This window comes from Schistocerca nitens, chromosome 4 (assembly GCF_023898315.1).
Source record: "Schistocerca nitens isolate TAMUIC-IGC-003100 chromosome 4, iqSchNite1.1, whole genome shotgun sequence".
Lineage (NCBI taxonomy): Eukaryota > Metazoa > Arthropoda > Insecta > Orthoptera > Acrididae > Schistocerca > Schistocerca nitens.
Window position 1 is genome coordinate 539,618,482 of NC_064617.1, and position 19,857 is coordinate 539,638,338.

Here is a 19,857-nt window from a genome sequence, read left to right on the forward strand (position 1 = left end):
ATCTGAAATTCACAGTAACCATCCAACAGACCATCTCAATATGCATAAAGTTATTCTAGCTTTATTTCACGTTTGCAGAATTCTTTCCCTGCTATATAAAGATATGGATAATAACATAACGTCACATCGAAAAGTGTAAGTTCTAACTCTATTTTGCATGCAGACTGAAGAAACTCCAGTAATACACTGAGTCAGCCCTTCACACACTTCTTACCCCACCACGCACCAATATTTTTAATCCTTGTATCTGTTGATGAACGAATGTTTAAGAATGTTCTAAAACGTTTTTTTACGAATATGCATAGTTATCTGTCCTTCGCTTAGGAGGGGTGGAAAGCGGCACATCAGTGAGACAGGAATTAAATTCAAGCGGCGTTCTAGTTTCCGTTCGCAACAGCTTCATTTAGCACACAAAAGCACGCGCCCAGGTAGGTAACGAACTTCAGCTGACTTCGTCGGGTGAGCTGCAAACAATAGACAGCTAAATAACGTCATCGCTGTCCTTTACGCGAGGTTTTCCCTCTGAAACTACATTTCAGTCACTTGCAAAGCACTGTCATTTGCCAGACAGATTAATAGTTCATTTCTAGTTGGAACTGATGGAGTTTCTTTTTCAGTGTGCTTTAAAACATGGAGATGTCGAAAGTGAGTCAGCTGATTGTACGCATAAGGGAATATTTTCATCTACAACCACAGTTTGGACTCTAAATTACTAAAATTCTGTGTATTTCGCAACGTTAAGTCTGTGGAAAAGAAAAGTGAATGTCCGTTAGGCTACACAGGATTTGTCCACCAAGAAACAGAGTTCGATTACGTAAAATGGACTCAGACGTTCGAAATTCACTGTCAGATATATGTAAACTGTAGGGAAAGAAGGGTAATGTACAAATACGCCGGAACCAAGAAGGAAACATAAGAACGAAGACCAAAAAGAGCTCCGATTAGACGCCAGCTACGTAGACAGGTTAAAAGACGCCCACTGTTTCTTGACTATCCAAAACATCTCTGATACAGGCAACAAGCGCTTGTATCTTAGGACACCAATCAACAGGTCCTAGAGAAAGGGCTGGGGAAAACTATTGAACATCATTTGCTACAAAGTACTCTTTACTGGTAAAACAATTACTGATTCAACAATAAGTTACTATTGGTTTTTCCATCTTAACCTTACTGCAATTTAATTAAAAAGAATATTACAATAGATGCGTTTCGCTTTTGTTTATAAAGCAGCTTTAATGGTTATTCTGAAAATCTTCCACAGCAGCTGTTAAAATCAGTTGTTATTGGTTTTTCAACTTAAGTTTACTGCAATTTAATTAAAGATGGCCATCAAACGATTATGGACGATTTGTCAGGCATTTCCAAGTGGCCTCTCATGAGGTTTAAAAGGATACATCTCAACCGTGATATAACTGTCCAACATATAAACTTTAACAGCATTTTCAGATAACAATGTTATACTTAAATAATATATTAATATTTATGTTAAATCTAAAATAACCAAAACTATACAAACATATGTATCCAATTTTCAGAATAACCACGGAAGATGCTTTATAAATAAAAGCGAAACGCGTCTAGTGTGTAATTCTCTTTAATTAAATTGTAGTAAGTGTAAGACGATAAAACAATAATTGCTGATTTTAACAGCTGCTGTTCGGGAGATGGGCATGCAAACAAACGAAAAATAATTTTTTTCCTCAACAGCAACGAGGTGCAAGACTCACTTTAAAACCACATTTAAGTTTAACTTTGAACTTTCACTCTTCGTAGAAGGCGTAAACGTGAAATACCAGAAACGAAACAGTTAAGATATCCTTTAAGGTTTTTTTGAAGGAATTACAATTCATCGAAACATTAAATATTAACAATTTACATTGAAGGTCGTGCCAAGGCACACCATAACCTGAAAATTACAGTAGAGTAAGAGGTTGAAAACTCAGCCAACCAGTTGCAAACAAATGTTTATTGACCCTTGACTCTTTCGATTTTTGTAAAAATATCTTCTTCAGAAGCAATGACCTTATTACATCACATGATTTCACAATAGATTACATGAATCCATTTTCAAGGGCTAATAAATCTTTATTTGGAACAGGTTGGCTGATTTTTCAACCTCTTCAGATTTACACAATTACTATTCCGCAACCATGTTTAAGATTTTACAATAGAGTAATAACGGCGCCACACTTCAGGTCAGGGCACAAACCCGCAGACGAAACAACAGACGCCAGACGTAGATCACGGGACCCAGTTCCCCGGAGACAAGGATCCGAGAGAGGATAGGTAGCGCACTACAACATATACAGCATAGTTTGCTTAAGCAGTAAACAGGTTAAATAAAACCTAAGTCTTTAGCCGGCCGGAGTAGCCGAGCGGTTCTAGGCGCTACAGTTCGGAGCCGCGCCACCGCTACGGTCGCAAGTTCGAATCCTGCCTCGGGCATGGATGTGTGTGATGTCCTTAGGTTCGTTAGGTTTAAGTAGTTCTAAGTTCTCGGGGACTGACGACCTCAGCAGTCCCATAGTGCTCGGAGCCATTTTTTGAACCTAAGTCTTTGTCTCGGCTCTAAAGGGAATCCAACAACTAATATTAAGTTAGGATTAAAGTGACGCTGAATGTTAACTCACGTGGCGATGCTGCTTAATGTTAACAGGTTCGAGCGAGGTACATACTTAAAGCCGGAACTGCTACCGGCCAAGGATAAAAATCATTACTATCTCAAGTATAGATAAACATCACCCCAATCTTAATAAATGCACAAGTAGCCTTCAAATAAGTTTCCACAACACAGGGTATACAAATGGACTTTTATTATCTTCATGATCAAACCAGAGGCTTTTCAGAACATCAACTGTCCCCATGGGATTATTTTTAGCACTGTTTTACATATTAGTTAACAGAGACAAGCATCATATAAGAAATTCCACTTATTTCTCCTAAGTGTTGTTGTGGTGCTTGAGGAAGAAAAATGTACTGGCAGCAAGAAACAAATTAGTGTAGCTAAACAAAGTGGATCTCTTTCCTTAAGAGCAACATAGTGACAAAATGTGACTTAGAATCGGGCACAAAACTCTAGGCCTTAAAATTAAATTAACAAAACGAAATTTGCATTTTACTTAAATTGGGAGCCCAAAATAATTTTTAAAAAACATTTCCTCTAGCCATAAGCCACTTTATCGATGAGACAGAGTTGAGCCCGTGCCACAGACCTTTTCAAAATCAAGTTGAATGGGGAATGGAGGAGGACAGCATAAATAAAAAAAATTGAAAAACCAGTAGGAAAGGCAGGACCAGGTGGTTTCAGACACAACCAATAGCAAGCAAAGGAGACAAATCTCACCAGAGCATGCAAAAGACCACCATAAACATAAGAAGCGGAACAGAACTCTTTCGTCGACCAAGGAACCCGAAGAAGGGTTTTATTCGGTGCCCGGAAAAACCCTTTGGTGAAGGTGTCCGGTCGTCTGGTGCGGAAAGGAGCAAGCCGGATGGCCTTGGCCAAATTGCGACAAACTCTTCGGAAGGAAACCAGGTACAGCACGAAGAAGTACAGTCAGAACAGGACTAGGCTAGCTCAGCACAGCACGTCAACAGCCGATCCGCCCTACACAGAGGACGCCAACCGCCAACGTTCACACCAGAAAAACGATGCTCCAGCAATGCTGACCAACTGCTCTCCTGGAAACTCCTACGTCCCATTGCAAATAGCATCCACTATAACCGCCCAGCCCCACAGATCCGCCACCTCCTTTGCATACAATCCACTTCCTCTCTTCCACCAGAGACAATACCAAAGGCCCTCTCACTGGCACAGAGCATGCCGAACATGTCGGGCGTGAGCTATCGAACTCGGTGCTCGACTCATTCTCGATATCGGAAGTTGGTATTTTAGTGGGTCGATCTTTTGCCCTATAACACGGGGTTTCATATCCGGAAGCTTGATATTTAATAGATATAATTCTCTCAACCTCCCCAAGAGTGCTAAATCGACTAAAGTCCGAGAGATAGTAATTGGTTTTAGTTCTATGTCCTACCACCAAGAAGACGGGAATCTAAACACCCGAATTTAGATCTACCGAACACATATTGAACTCCACTAAATGCTTCCTAGTATCTTTCTCTTACAGGGTGGGTGATATTAGTTATCACAAGAGGAGTGATGGAGTAGTGTTGTGCACGTAAGGGAATATTGTAACTAACTAAATTGATGTTTACAGAATTCTTATTCAGGAAGTGGAGCGTAATCCTGGAGTTCATAAAGCATGTAACACGTATAAAATCTTGATGCATTGCATTCGTGTGAGCAAACTGTATTAAACATCATTATTCAGCAGGCATTAATCTGTGTCAAGGACGCAACATGGGCGCACATGCTGATCGCGAATTTTTACTAGATTCCTGAGCGAAGGATGTTGAAAGCGGAAGCTTGCGATCGGCTCCAAGCATATTGACTGCTCAGATAAGCCCCTCCTCCTTTTCCCAGAGCAGCCAGGTCATATCTTACAAAAGAAACGAACATGTAACGGATTAATGCGTTGTAGAAGGGACACGAAAGTTTGTGGCCAGTCGCTAGAACGACCAGATCAATTTTATAAATAATATCAAAAATCATTAGTAAGGATAACAACGAAGACGTATCAACACTATATTCACAACCGCTACTTATTGTCGCTGTGCACAGTGCTAATTACGTGTCTAAGGTTGGCAACGAGTGTAAACATTTCGGAGCGGCACGAAGTCAGTCGACTTCTATCGATCACAGAGAGCCTACGTATAAGTCTGTGACCTGTATGCTCTCCCGCAAAGACTCAAACATTCACAGAGCAAACGAAGATAAAGTTCACCATTCTTTAGCAGAACTTGAGTCGACAAAACTGGATTATTCATAGCAGCAGAATAAAACACGAATTGAATTGGAAACACCTACCTATCATGGCCCCGTTAGAATTTAGTCGAATGAGAGCAAACTTAACACTCGTGATATCCCCAGAACGTTTTCAAAAAATTATTTTCATCATTTTTCTTTCCTTTGGAGCCACAGTCCTATGAAACTTACGGATAGATGCAAGCGCTATTTGATTGTATAATATTCTTTATTACACGATACAGGTTTCAGCCTTAGACCAGTTCAACGTGCAACAACTGGAATAAAAGAGTACATAAATAAAGAACAAATAGCAGAAAAGTAGAAGCAAAATGTAACCAATGCATAGATTAAATGATTTGTTTCTTTACTTTCACCTCAAAAATGATCTAACTTGAACTTGTATGCATGAGCTGTTAAGCTGATTGTGCGATAATTCTCGCACTTGTTAGTTCTTGCAGTCATCGGAATTGTGTAGATGATATTTTTCCAATAGTCAGATGATATGTCGCCAGACTCATACATTCTACATACCAACGTGAACAGTCGTTTTGTTGCCACTTCTCCCAGTGACTTTATAAATTCTGAAGGAATATTATCTACCCATTCTTTCTTATTTAGTCTTAAGTCTACCAAAGTTATTTTAAATTCTGAATCTAATATTGAATCCCCTAACTCTTCTAAGTCGACTCCTAATTCTTCTTCTATCACATCAGATGAATCTTATCCTTCATAGAGGCCTTCACTGTACTGTTTCCACTTATCTGCTCTCCCCTCTGCACTTAACAGCGGAATTCCCGTTGCACTTTTAATGATACCACCATTGCTTTCAATACACCGAAGATTTTTTGGCTTTGCTATATGCTGAGTAAGGTCTTCCAACAGTCATTTCTTTTTCGATTTCTTCACATTTTTCATGCAGTCATTTCGTCTTAGCTTCCCTGCACTTCCTGCTTATTTCATTCCTCAGCGACTTGTACTTCTGTATTCCTGAATTTCCCTGAACATATTTGTACTTCTTTCTTTTGTCGATCAACTGAAGTATGTCTTCTGTTGCCCATTGTTTCTTCGCAGTTATCTTCTTTGTACCTATGTTTACCTTTCCTACTTGTGTGATTGCCCCTTTTAGAGATGTCATTTCCTCGTCAGTTGTACTGCCTACTGAGCTATTCCTTATTGCTGTATCTATAGCCTTAGAGAACTTCAAGTGTACCTCGTCATTCCTTACAAGGGAACCTCCCCATCGCACCCCCCTCAGACTTAGTTATAAGTTGGCACGGTGGATAGGCCTTGAAAAACTGAACACAGATCAATCGAGAAAACAGGAAGAAGTTGTGTGGAACCATGAAAAAAATGAGCAAAATATACAAATCGAGTAGTCCATGCGCAAGATAAGCAACGTAAAGGAGAATATGAGTTCAGGAGAGCCGTGGTCCCGTGGTTAGCGTGAGCAGCTGCGGAACGAGATGTCCTTGGTTCAAGTCTTCCCTTGAGTGAAAAATTTTCTTTCTTTATTTTCGCAAAGTTACGATCTGTCCGTTCCTTCATTGACGTTTTTCTTTCACTGTAATAAGTTTAGTGTCTGTGTTTTGCGACCGCACCGCAAAACCGTGCGATTAGTAGACGAAAGGACGTGCATCTCCAATTGGAACAGAAAACATTTGATCGCAAGGTCATAGGTCAACCGATTCCTCCACAGGAAAACACGTCTGATATATTCTATACGACGGCATGCGCGTCACGTGACAGGAATATGTTGTCGACCCACCTAACTTGTATACTTGGCAAATGGGTAAAAACATTCTTCTACCTTGCCCGAGTTTTTTGTGGATGTGATAATCACTCGCAAAAAAGTGATGAAAACGTACGAGTTTTTCACATAAACTGCAAGAAATGAATGCAACAGTTTCACAGTCGCACAGTTTTCCCTGTGCTCTGTCAAAGCACATGTTTTTAACGTTTTCAAATTTTTACGTGTGTAGACGGTCAAATCCTGCATTTGTCGAAGCAAATCTGAACATGTCCTGGAATTTTGGAGAGCGAAGCTGATTATGTATGAGTGCCTGAACTTTGATAAGTGTCTGAAAATAAAAAATAAAACTTTTCACTCGAGGGAAGACTTGAACCAAGGACCTCTCGTTCCGTAGCTGCTCACACTAACCACGGGACCACGGCGCTCCTGAGCTCACACTATCCTGTATGTTGCCTATGTTGCAGATGGACTACTCAGTTTGTATATTTGGCTTATTTCTTCATAGTTCCATACAACTTCTTCCTGTTTTCTCGATTGATCAGTGTTCATATTTTCAAGGCCTATCCACTGTGCCAACTTATAACTAAATCTGAGGGGTGCGATGGGGAGGTTCCCTTGTTAGTACTTCTGCCTCCTTCAGGATTACAACCGCCTTAGTATGTTTGGTATATGGTGAATAACATAAAATAAACTTTTATAAACATAGTTATCGGTTACAACCATGTTTATATATAACCTTTAAAGGTTCTCATGAAAGACCAAGTATTGAAGATGACAATAGAGAAAGAAGGGTTGTGCCGTAGTGGGAAAAGGTAAAGTGCAGATTCGAGTTAACAGAAATGAATCTCAGGAAGGGATAGAGAAGGGAAGGAGGGTTGTGGGTGGTGAGGGAGTGGAGGGGAGTATAATGGTGTAGTCTGATTAAGTTGGTGGAGAAAATAAAGGGGGAGAAACAGGAAACCAGTGTACACAATGTTCACGGTATTACTTGGGTATACAGTCTGTAATTCAATATTATTTATGTGTTTAAGATAAAAGGTAAGCCTCTTACTGTATGAGCGTTAACAAATATAGTAAATGCACTTTGTTTTGGTCATTGGTTTTATTTCACAGCCTTATACCGTTAATAAGTGCTGAAAGTCGCCAGCCAATTAACATAACACAAAAATGTTCTCCCTGTTACCTACGAAACATCAGGTTTATGTAACCGATGATATATATTTTGACGATGAAGTCAGACTAATTTTAACGTGAAAATAAGAAAGCAAATCGTTTAATCTATACCTTAGTTGTATTTCTGCACCACTTATCAGCTATTTATATTTTTATTATGTTTTCATTTATTCCTGTTGTGACACTTGAGGCCGGCCGGGATGGTCGAGCGGTTCTAGGCGCTACAGTCTGGAACCGCGCGACTGCTACGGTCGCAGGTTCGAATCCTCGGGCATGGATGTGTGTGATGTCCTTAGGTTAGTTAGGTTTAAGTAGTTCTAAGTTCTAGGGGACTGAAGACCTCAGAAGTTAAGTCCCATAGTGCTTAGAGCCATTTGAACCATTTGTGACACTTGAAATTGCCTTAACATATAATAAAGTCAAATGGCGGCTATATATCTTAGTAAATGACTTTGATTATATAAAGTTACTAACTCCAAAAATTTGAACTAACTCTTACTTCCAAATTTGGCATCTGAGTACAAGAGCGGCACGTCTTACTGATCACCGATCACTTCAGTGTCTCCTCTACGACTGTACAAAATCCAACTTGCCTCAGTTCCATGCATATAACCGAGAAACGTTGGAGGGAACGAATTGTCCAATTGGTGAGACGCTTCTCCAGTCAGAATACCAGGAAGATGAGGTATGCTTACTCGTCCTAAAAAATTCTCACTGGTTCAATGGTTCGATGGAGAGTTCAATGTGAAGTGACTCTCCGTGGCTGTCTGCCAGCATAAATATGGTCGCAGCCCACGGATACGGTGCAAAGTACTTGGAGACACGTGATATTTGCGCCCGGTGGACATAGATGGGTGCAAGAGCACTTGAAAAGTACAGATTGGTCCAAAGGCCGGAAACACTATCATACAATCCAAACGGATCAGCGAACAGTAAAACAAAGTACCTACACATGAAGAAGGGGGGGGGGGGGGGGAAGAGGTGGAACTTACACGCTACGCCTTATACCACGAACATAGCGGGCATCTTGAAAGCCGCCATCTTGGATTCAACTCAAAAATTTCCTATGGGAATGTGGTCAAATGTATCAGACAGAGAATTTCACCAGAAAATTGATCACGTTGTTATTTTGAACATAGCTTCATTCATTCTCAAGTTTTAACCAGTCAGCCGGCCGAAGTGGCCGTGCGGTTAAAGGCGCTGCAGTCTGGAACCGCGAGACCGCTACGGTCGCAGGTTCGAATCCTGCCTCGGGCATGGATGTTTGTGATGTCCTTAGGTTAGTTAGGTTTAACTAGTTCCAAGTTCTCGGGGACTAATGACCTCAGCAGTTGAGTCCCATAGTGCTCAGAGCCATTTGAACCATTTAACCAGTCATGTGTGGCGGCAGTGATATTTTCGGCAGTGTGAGTGTTACATACCTAAAAGGCATTAAGCCGACGTTAAGTACCTCCGAGAGAACATCAGCAGCCACAGAAACGGCTCGAAATGTTGTCTGTTATGTCGGAGTGTTAATGCTATCCTCCAAACCCAGTCTTGATGAACTTTGACCAACAGATCTAGCTGAATTTGATGGCAGGCGTTGACAATGAACTGCGTAAGATGAACCAGATCCCGTACTTTCACGACGTAAATCAGTGCTTTGACGTGACCACACAGGTAGAAATCCGAAGGAGTTAAATCGGTTGAACCTGGTGGCCACTCCACTGCATCCCTATGACCAACTTCTGGGAAATCTGCTCATCCAGGTACGTCCGCATACTTCTCCATCGTGATAAAGGATTTACGGAATTGTCCTGTCCTCCGTTAACAGCGAAGGAAACACCTCTTCGTCCAAGAACCTCAGCTAACCGTTGGCTGTTAATGAACCTTCAGTAAAAAACGCTTCCACCAATTGCTTACAGCACACACCACACCAGACCATCACTTTTTGCGAGCCAGTCGTTTTAGATCCATCAGTCCAGTGAGGATTTGTGTTCGACCAACATCTGTGATTCTGCTTGTTCACCTCGCCACAGATAAATAAATTGGCTTTATCACTGAACAGTACATGATAGGAAAAACGAGGGTTTATCTGCATTTGCTGCGTCACGCATTCTGTAAATTGTACCTGATGATCTGGGTCATACTCAATAAGGTTTTGGAGCTGCTGGATTTTGTACGTGAATCATTTGCGCTGCAATACAATTCACAGAATTGAAATACGGTTAACTCCACATTCTTGCGACAGGTAACGAGTGCTCCATTGCGGAGTCTCACTAAATGATGCCAGCACAGACATTGCTGTTGCTTCATCGGCGGCAGATTTTGGTCTTCCAACTTTCGGTTTACCTGCGACGGGACCTTATACCCAGAATTTGGGCAAACGTATGGAAACTGCAATGTGAGGAATGGGTTGTCTGGTCGGGTGTCGACTGTAGAAATCCTCACCAATGACCTGTGTGCTTCGTTCTCCTGATGCCAAGCTGATTTCGATCAATTCTTTCTGTATTAATGACATTTTCGTAACGCGTAGATGAGGAAACAATGGTTAAAACGTGAGCATGAGTAAATGTTACCTAACATTTAAACATTAACATAGGTTACAGTACGCTTGTTCGCCCACTGCTTGAATACTGCTCACCGGTGAGGGATCCGTACCAGATAGGGTTGATAGAAGAGATAGAGAAGATCCAACGGAGAGCAGCGCGCTTCGTTACAGGACCATTTAGTAATCGCGAAAGCTTTACGGAGATGATAGATAAACTCCAGTGGAAGACTCTGCAGGAGAGACGCCCAGTACCTCGGTATGGGCATTTGTTGAAGTTTCGAGAACATACCTTCACCGAGGAGTCAAGCAGTATATTGCTCCTACCTAAGTATATCTCGCGAAGAGACCACGAAGATAAAATCAGAGAGATTAGAGCCCACACAGAGGCATACCGAATATCCTTCTTTCCACGAACAATACGAGACTGGATTAGAAGGGAGAACGGATAGAGGTACTCAAGATACCCTCCGCCACACACCGTCAGGTGGCTTGCGGAGTATGGATGTAGATGTAGATAATCATGATATTTGCACTTTGCGCTGTTTGATACTCCATTTGCTGGCTTTCCGTACGTAATACTCACGCCGCCGAGAGTAACACTGCTGCCATACATTACTGGCTATAAATCGAGAGTGAATAATGTTCAAAATAACAATGTCATCGTCTTTCTGGTGAAATTCTCATCTCTGTGATACACATTACTACTGGAAATTTTCGAGTTTGAATCCAGTATAGCGGCTTTCAAAATGGCCGCCGTGTTGGCGACATAGCCTATAAGCTTTCCCCCCTCCCCTTCCTCATGATGAGGGACTTTTTTTTACTGTTACTACGTTTAAATTTTATGTGGATTTTTCCAAACTTTTGGAACACTCTGTATACATGTTCCACCTAGTGGGCGTATACGTGTGTGGGGGCAGCTGAGGAATAGGAATATTGCGCCAAGAGGGTGTATATGCATGGGGGAGCACTTGGGGTGGGGAGTGTGACGGGGAGGATTAGCATGGAGTCATAGCACGTCAGTAACGACACATCCAACGCGGTGGGACACGAAAAAGTGCTAGAAAAAGAGACATGAGCTTTGGCCGTGGGATCAGGAAGATGTTCGACTGGTCATTTTACGATGGCGAGGAATGTCAGGTGAAATGGTATGGACAACGATAAACCGTTGATGGGTTTGGCTAGAAGATCTATAAGTGATAAAGTACAGACCCCTCTCTGGAGCACAGATGTACTACGGAACTGTTGCAGACAAGAAGAGGAGTGTGACAGTGATACTATCTGGAGCACATGGACCATGGAGCAGCGTAGTGAAAGGCGGTTGGGTGTCCTCGAAGCAATTGTGACACTGTCTGCTGCATGACATGCAATGGAAATAGAATGCTGGTAGCCACATCTGAGCCAATTGTGATATCGCAAAGAAAACTGGAAATTATCGGGCCAAATTGTGGGAAAAATAGATGATAGGTCCTGTCTAACTGGCGAGTAACACAAAGGTTCACAAAAAAGCTCGTTGCTAACTGGTGATAAGACGCTTGGGATTATCGCTGAAGACAGGGATGAAATCGTGGTGAAATTCGTAGAGTTATCGCTAATTGTGTTTACGTAGTTTAAAATCCGTCGCCAACTGGTATGAGATGAAAAATGTTAGTGTCGCCAGGAACTGGGACGAAACTGGAAACTATCATCAATGGTAAACCAAAGTGAAGTTTCCGCCAGGAATTGATATGAAATGGATTTCCGTCAGCAATGCTGGTCCAAAACATGGGCATTTTACCCTCATTGTTTAATCGATGCGACAAAATATTGAATGGTGCTTCTGGAGCCAGTGAAACACGTTTATTCTTGTCGTCAACTGTTACGAACAACATTTCGATAATGTGAACAGAACTGGTGCCTTGGCCACTGTGGATGACAACTTTATTGAAGACAACTTCAAACCTCATTTTCTCCTTCTCTGAAGCTCAGTTACACACTCACCAAGAATAGTTTTCAGCCAAGTCCCTGTCTTAAAGCAGATGAGAAGCATTAAGACCAGTGTCTGTCGGCCATGGAAGACTCAGTCACAGTTAATGTCTCACATAGGGCCCTGACTGCCTCTGATTGCATGAACGCCACAACACGAAATATTACCAAAATACTGAAGGTCCGCTGTGGCAGAGGCCAAGTGTTGGTGTGGCATGACGACGACTGCTAATCGATGGACCACTGTAGTGGTCGACGTAAATCCCAGAGAACTCGATGTTAACTGCTGTTCTATAGTTGTGTGCCAACATAAATATTGTTACGATGGAGAAATACGTTGTGACGTACTTGCTGATACGTGACACACAGAGATGAAATGGTGCCGTGATAGCAGCACCCCGGTCGTGACTGCTGTCTGCATGCTCGTCGCCTCGGCGTCTGCCTATGGCTCTGTAAGCAGCAGAACAGCCTGTTTACTTGCCGGCTGGATTATATTTTACTAAGACGTGTGGCAAGTGACGTTCAGTTACGAGCTTGCGGAGGTGTAAGCTGCCTGCAGTGGAAGACGCCCGATACTTGGCAACAGGTGTATAGCGGGTTGCTGTCGTATAGGCGCTTAACTGCAGAGACAGGAGAGTGCATGTACTTGCCTGGGGTGAAGAGGTTGGCACGGGAGAGTAATTCGTGGCTGGCTGCATCAAACCAGAAGGCTGATAAGTGCAAATGCCACTTGTAGCGGTGTATGTAGAGCTACTACAGTTTGGGTACACTTATGTACATAAAGGGCACTCAAAAATTCAGTGCCCATACTGACAGATGCGATAGCCGAGACGACAAAAAAAAAAAAAAAAAAAAAAAAAAAAAAAAAAAAAAAAGATTCATTAAGCAATCAGGTGTCGAAAGCATATATTTTCTGGCTACAGAATGTCTTGCAGTTTACTATTTGTGACTGAGAATGATATAATGTTAAATTTGTTTCAGGCCTTTACTGTTCTGGCAAATGTTACTATTAATGTGCGGAATGACCATCATTAACTTCAGACCACAGCCGATATCGACTTAGCAGGGCGATCCTTAAACACTGTTCGATAGAGAGCGGAGAGGTGAAAATCAGAGGGTGCAAGATGAGGTGAATAAGATGGGTGTGGAATAATTTCCAAACCCAAGTCCTGTGCAGTGCTTTTGTGCCTAGCACACTGCCGGCGGCTGTTATCGTGAAGTAGCATTACTTCACACAGTCTTTCTTATTGTTGTTCTTGTACTGCTTCTGCAAGAAGTCTCAGCAATAATGTTTACATATCTGGGAAGCAATTCGTACAACACGATACCGTCGCTGTTCCACGAGATGCATAGCGTTCTCTTTTGTGGAAGCATGCAGGATACTGTACCGGGAGTTGCTGCTTTGTTTGGGCTCAACGATTCCTTTATTTTCCTTACGTTAACATAAATATACAATTTATCGTCACCAGCAACTATACAGGATAGAAACAATCGGGTTAGGTTCAGCATCCAACCGACGACGAGCAAGCAGAGATGAACGTATGACCACCCGCTGATTTTTGTGATTTTGACTCAGAGCATGCGGCGCCTATACACCCCATTTTGAACCTTCCTCGTGGCATGCAAATGTCACACTTTGGTGGAATGATCACAGCGCTTTACATTTTCAGGTTCTCGAGCACACTGATGTGGGTGATAGTGGATTAGTGCTCTTAAACGATCTTCATCAAACCCAGATGATGTTCCTGAAAGTGGAGAGCACTAATTTCAATACAATTCGCTTTAGAACGAGAAAACTGTTTTATTGCTGTGCTCTGTCCAGTGGCATTATCCCCATACACGATGCAAATATTTCTGGCTGCCTCGGCTGCTATTACCTTTCTAATGGACTCAAACAGAAGAATATGTTGAAAATGTTCCGATTTCGAAGTCTTCTCGGGTTATCAGTCGGGTCAAGGTGTCATTATGCAGCAACGTTTCGACACGTTTTCTAGTTGTCATCTTCAGGCGAAGTCATCTGAATATATCAAACAGAAAACTTGTTGAAACGTTGCTGCAGAACGACTCCTTGACTCGGCTGATAACCAGTGAAAACTTCATAACTGAGATTCACCAAGAAAGTCTAAAATCGTATGTTCGGGCTTCTCCAACGGGCACTCTATTTTCTTGTGTACACAGCTATACTCATTATCTCCAACTAATAAAATAACAATATGTTAACTCAAATGCGAAAAGTGAACTATCAATAAAAAATGACAATCGATAAATAAACCCATAGCAACTGGAATACGAAGATGCAAAAGAAAATCACTGCGTACTTTTGCACTAACCTTACAGAAAGTCACAAAGAACGTGAATGATTCTCTCTTAGAACACGTTCCGCAAAGGCTGAATCTGTTTTCGTTCGTCTCGACCCTTACGTCGTGTCCTGAAAACGCAACTGTCCCATCTCTGTGTGGCTAATATCTGATTTGCCACATTGGTTGCAGTTGATATTATTACACCACTTCGTGCTAAAAGTTATATGATTATTGCTGTTGGATAGTATCTTACTTGTGTTACGGTTCATATAAAACGAAGGCCTACAACTGCAAAATTTTAATTTTTTATGTTAACTTTTGCCAAATTATGGAACAGCGCACCTGCCTTACCACTACTGACTACGTTGTGTTTGCTAGCGTACAAGAATGGTGTATTTTACGCATTTATTTTTGTTCACCGTTATCACTCACGTAAGAGCTACAGTCACGACTGAATGTGACGAGTTTAACTAATTGTTTAAAAGATACCTCCAGAAAACAAAATCGTTATAAGGCGATGCCCATGCAGTAAAAAGCGTATCTTTGTGACTTTATGGTTACTTGGGGTTCGCATGGACTACAGTATTGGTAGCTTTTGTTATTCATTTCATTTCCTTTGGTTTATTTGCAACATCCTCCACTACAATATTTGTAATACTAGATGTTTGGATACCAAGGTACATAAAGAACAAGTCGAACTGTAACAAGTTACAATAGTATGCATGAAAAGTATTCAAAAAGCAAACTTTCATATGATCGATGAAAGGTTTTTAGATAGTACGTCATGAAAATTATACTAATAATTCTACCCACAGTAGTAAGCTTCTGTATGATCGATGTAAGGTTTTCAGATAGAACATCATTTGTTTTACTTTTAGTATCATAATTATTCAAATGCTGGTAAATTTTATTAAACTGCAGAATTTATGAAATTCGTCCATGTACAGCTTTATTGAAACTGGTTAAACGATAGGCCAACTGCCCCCCTTATCTGTAATAATCTTCCTTAGGGTATCTCCCTCTGTCTCAAGTGACTAGGGTCTCCCGTCGGATACACAGTTCACCGGGTGCAAGTCTTTCGATTTGACACCACTTCGGCGACTTGCGCGTCGATGGGGATGAAATGATGATTATTAGGACAACACAACACGCAGTCCCTGAGCAGAGAAAATCTCCGACCCAGCCAGAAATCGAACCCGGACCCTTAGGATTGACATTCTGTCGCGGTGACCACTCAGGTACCGGGGGCGGACTCTGCCTCAAGTTCGAGATACACATATAATACATGATATACTGTTTAATTACCCTTAGGAGTGATTATCCGTGTTAATATCTGTATTACAGGCAATTATCAACTTATTTTGCAAGTTTTACAAGTTTAAATATTGATAGAATGTACTTAGTTTTCCATTTATATCACTCCGTAAATGCAGCACTTCATCCATATAACTTACCTAGTATTTAATTTTGGAACTCAAAGGCAGCCTTCAAATCTGATGTCAAATACGAGTGATACAAGTACATTGCTGTTTCTGCTCAATGAAGTTATAAGATTTGATAGAATGGATGATTAAACCTTATACCGAGATGAAATTAGCTGCATTTGAGATAATAATAAATCGTCAAGTCTTCAATCTTGGGAATAGCAATGAAGCAATGAAGAAATCTGACGACAATTAAATAAGTTAAATAGATATTTGGAAGTGTCGCTCATAATAAAGAGAAACAGTTATGTGAGGCATCTAAACTGGAATCCAAAATATCAGTTTGTGCACTTATTCATAGGATGAAAAATGGAAGTGGGTGGAGTGTCTGCCAGAGGGAGTTGTCACAGTTCTAGGTGACCAACAATGGAATACGTCTAAACAAGTAATTTAGCTGGAGTATGTGGGATGTCTTGTTCATTACATGGAACGTAATTTCGTATTTTACATCATTGTTGCTTTTTCGTTTTTAATTTATACACGTTTTGCAAAAAGCAAAGTATAACACTGAACTTCTTTGCGCTACATGTCTGAGATAGGTTCATTTCTCAGTCTGACCATCCTCACATATTCATCCAACTTCTAACGGCTATGTGCTATCGTTGCGATCACTGGTCCCTATTTTGTGCTATTCTCGTCATTTATAGCTCGTTTTCCTTCTTGACGTCCCCTTATTTTATTTCCAAAACCGGTATTCCCTAAGTATTTCTTAAAAACTTGTTTCTTCCGTTTTTCCATTTTTAGCTACTTGCTATGCGATCTCTCTGATCCTTGATCTCTTTCAGAAGTCTCAGGTGAGCCTCGAGAGCATTCCCATAGCCACATTTCCATTTCCTCTAAGCACATTCTATCTTCAATTGAAAAAGTGGAAGAGTATTCCTGGTAGTGGAAATAGCGCCGTCACCATCAAGCTAATGCAGAAGGAACGACCGTCAATCTAGATTGGTACTAAATACTTAAGAAAAGGTCAGGTCAACTTTAATGTCAATGTAAAGTGCCACCACATTATTTCCTAAATACAGCTACCATGGAAATTACGAAGAATATTTTGACATGTTTTTGCATATATCCTCCGAATCCATTACAGAGACGAGTATAACAACTGTAGAATGCTTTTGTAAACCTTTGTAGATAACACTAAAACCATTCACGTTAGCCATATTCTTGATCAGGAGCTAAGATAAATGAAATGACAAGTGAAAACCGAATGTTGGCATTGATTCTCGTCCTGTATGGAGAAGAGAGGCAAGTATTTTCATAAGGGGCAATCGAAACAGATGGAAAAAAGTAAGTAAACTGTTTTTAAAAGTGATCGTCATAACTGTAAACACATTTATCTCACTATGAGAGAAGACGGTAAGTGCTGTCATGGAAAAATGTTTGTGCTTGCGTATGGAACGATTATTTTATTCAGACGTGTACCCCTTCGACCGAAGCAAATCGTCAACAACGAACATCTTTCTTTAGGGCTCAAAAAATACGAAAATCGTAATTTGAGAGATCGGAATTTAATTGAGGATATGTATGTGCTTTCCAACAAAATTTCTCGAGCGTAGTCAAAACAAATTTGGCAACATGTGGCTGGGCACTATCCCGGAACAGAATGATTGGTTTGTCAATATTCTTGGGTGTTTGGACTCGACGGGGCGCTTCAGTTTTTTCAGAGTACAGTTGTGATTTAGTTGTGTCGCCGTGTCCCAGAAACAGTGATGAGCGGAGCCTTGAAGGCAAAGAAAACGGTCATCATGGCTGTCCTGGAGTGGGCGTGCTTGCTGTTTCGACTGCACACTGTAGAAGTACCGTTGGGTAGCCTTGACGCATCCTCTATACAGCCACGCTCTCTCCTAATGCAGTTTGCGTGTTACTGGAGCCCTGAAGAGAGACAGTCGTGGCCGACGATTTCCTTCGAACTAAGAGGTGCATACGAGGATACACTCATGTTTCATTTTTCCTTGAAGGCATTGATTGTCTTGTCTCACAGTGAGATAAATGTATTAATAGTTAAGGCGATAACTTTTGAAATAGTAAACATTTTGTTATTTTTCTTTCCAATAGTCTCGTTCTCAGTAGATTGCGCAGCATTGATTACTAGCGAACCCGACAATGCTTCACAATTGCTAAATACGTACAGGAATTGAATGTAGATCCTAATCTCCTGTCTCCCCTCCGTCATTCTCCTCCTCCCATTCTCTTTTTCCATTTCCTTCCCAACTACCTCTCTGTTCATCATCTCCTACGACCCTCTCTGTGTCCATTTCCTCACCACCTCTCTGTCGATCTATTTCTATCTATTTATCCCTCTGTTCTTCATTGTTACTGCCAATGAAACCTTGATGAGAACTGAAGTCGTTTAAAATGAATGGATAAATCGCTTGCGGTCATTGGTATATGGGATATGAGAAACCTCTTCTGCTGCTGGATCTGGGAGGACAGTAGCTTCAAAGACAGTATTTTGCTTAGTTTTAAACCGCACGTGGATGGGATTACGAAGTTACGGACGATTCTGATTCTGGTATAGTATTTTAATTATAAGCCAATAATCCATAAATACTACTTCCCTGTTTTCTGTTAAAACCTAACAGCCAGGAGGAAAAAGAAACAGCGCATATCTGTGTATACAATTTTTGTTTAAAATCGTATGAAAGAAGTAAGAGTACACAGGGAGATTCAGCTGCCCCTATCGGTGGGTTTTATGAAACCAATAACGCCTTCAAACACCATATGCAATATTTTCATATTCTCCTCCCTACGTGCAAACAGAAAAAGAACAGAAACTTTTTTTAGTACATTTAACGTAGCTAAATTTTGTACTGGGATACATTTTCGCTAGAGACCGTAGTTTTCGTATTATTCAGGAAAAACGCACAAAAGCGACATACAAATGCGTTTTTTTTTTAATAAATACAAAACCATGGCCTCCAGCGAAAACGTGTCCTAGTGCAAAATTTAACTACATTCAATTGCTTACGAAGAGGCCCTGTTCATTTCTTCTGTAAAGTAAAGCTAATAGTTTACTTCTAGTGAGTGAGAGGATATGAAAATCTTGTGCGTATTTCTTGTAGGCATTGCTGGTTGCATAAAACCCTTCGGTTGGAGCAGCTGAATCACCCTATATATGATAGAAACCATTTGTCTAATGGTTAAAATGCCCTACTACCTTACCTAATACTGACTGTGAGCAAGAAAATGAAATCACACATTTTTAGAGGACAGCATTTTCTTTGTCACCGTCGGTTGTAACAGAATGCCCGAACATCGTTCTGTAGAAAAATATATATAGCTTATTCCCAATTTTTGAGATATTTCAACAGCTTCAGTTAAATACCCTGTATATTTACATACCATATAAAATATTTATCCTGTGTTCATCTGAACGTTTATTAGAGTATCATGTACAAATTTCAAGTAAATGAGCTTTTCGACATTTTCCTTACAATGTTTCCCCTTTACATTACATGGTATATTCATACATTACATTCATTGAAAGTGTAGCCTATGTCGGTCTGAACGTTTACTGGAGTATCGGGTAAAATTTTGAAGTAAATCCATAAAGAACTTTCGAATGAGGAGGTTCTATGAAGAATCGGAGAAGAAAGGAATATGTGGAAAACACTGATGAGGAGAAGGGTTAGAATGATAGGACCTCTGTTAAGACATGAGGAAATGATTTCCATTGTATTAGAGGGAGCTATAGAGGGCAAAAACTGTAGAGAAAGACAGAGATTGGAATACATCCAGCAAATAATTGAGGACGGAGGTTGCAAGTGCTACTCTGAGATGAAGAAGTT